Below are 967 nucleotides of genomic sequence, written 5' to 3' on the forward strand. Positions count from 1 at the left end.
AAATAACTATTACACCGAGCTACATTTAAAAGTAAAGCATAAGTTTATTATAATCATGGTTTAGTAAGTTACCAAAATTATACGTCAAAATTTATAAAATCTTAAAGCTATTTAAACGTAACTTCCGATAAAAACATTATTACAAATTGAACAGTTTTAAAAATATTCGATTGGTAACCACCAGTTATCTAACTTTCTACACCAGATTTAGATGTGGACTAAGAGACACAAGTCTTTATTATGACAAATATGAAGAATACAAGAAATTAATTAAGAAAGAGAATGGAATACAGAAAAAATTACAAAGTAATAAAAAAGTAAGAAATCATCTTATAAGAAAAATAATAAGAAAGAGGCCACCCAAGTAAAATATTTAAGTTAAAATATATAGCGAAAGATAAAACATACCACAATTATTAATAACACTCAATACATGTAGCTCTTGAGAACTTTACATCCATGTTTACAAGGTGTTTAAGTCAATATTTTACTCATTATTTTCAAAATATTTACTAACTTAATTTTACGATTCGGCATTAATCAGTTGATAATTATTATGTTCCATTAAATTTAGATATTCATTTTTCTTGCAAAAAAAAACAAAAAAGTTATATGCCTCCTGTGAGGTTTGAACTCACGACCCCTGGTTTACGAGACCAGTGCTCTACCACTGAGCTAAAGAGGCTCATGTACACTGTTTATCAAAAACTACTTAATATCTACTTCAATAAATTAATTCAATTTTGGTTCAATATTTTAATAATTGCATGTAATATAAAATCATTATAAAAGCAGATAAAATAACTTTAAACATCAATTACAAAAAATTACAATCGTTAGCTTCATATTTATTTTGTTTGTTGAACCATAAAGAGTACCAGTTTCTTTACGTCAAAATAGATCATTAAGTGATAAAAAAGTAATTTGATTAATTTTAAACTTATTTTTGTTGTATTATATCCAATAA

General features: G+C 25.1%; 1 non-coding gene across 1 annotated transcript; it reads right to left on the minus strand.

The window, feature by feature from the left end:
* Positions 1–613: 613 nt before the first annotated feature.
* On the minus strand, positions 614–685 carry TRNAT-CGU (transfer RNA threonine (anticodon CGU)). The gene has a single exon. It is a non-coding gene; the product is annotated as a tRNA-Thr (tRNA).
* Positions 686–967: the final 282 nt, after the last annotated feature.

Source organism: Diabrotica undecimpunctata, chromosome 4 (assembly GCF_040954645.1).
Source record: "Diabrotica undecimpunctata isolate CICGRU chromosome 4, icDiaUnde3, whole genome shotgun sequence".
In the NCBI taxonomy this organism is placed as follows: domain Eukaryota; kingdom Metazoa; phylum Arthropoda; class Insecta; order Coleoptera; family Chrysomelidae; genus Diabrotica; species Diabrotica undecimpunctata.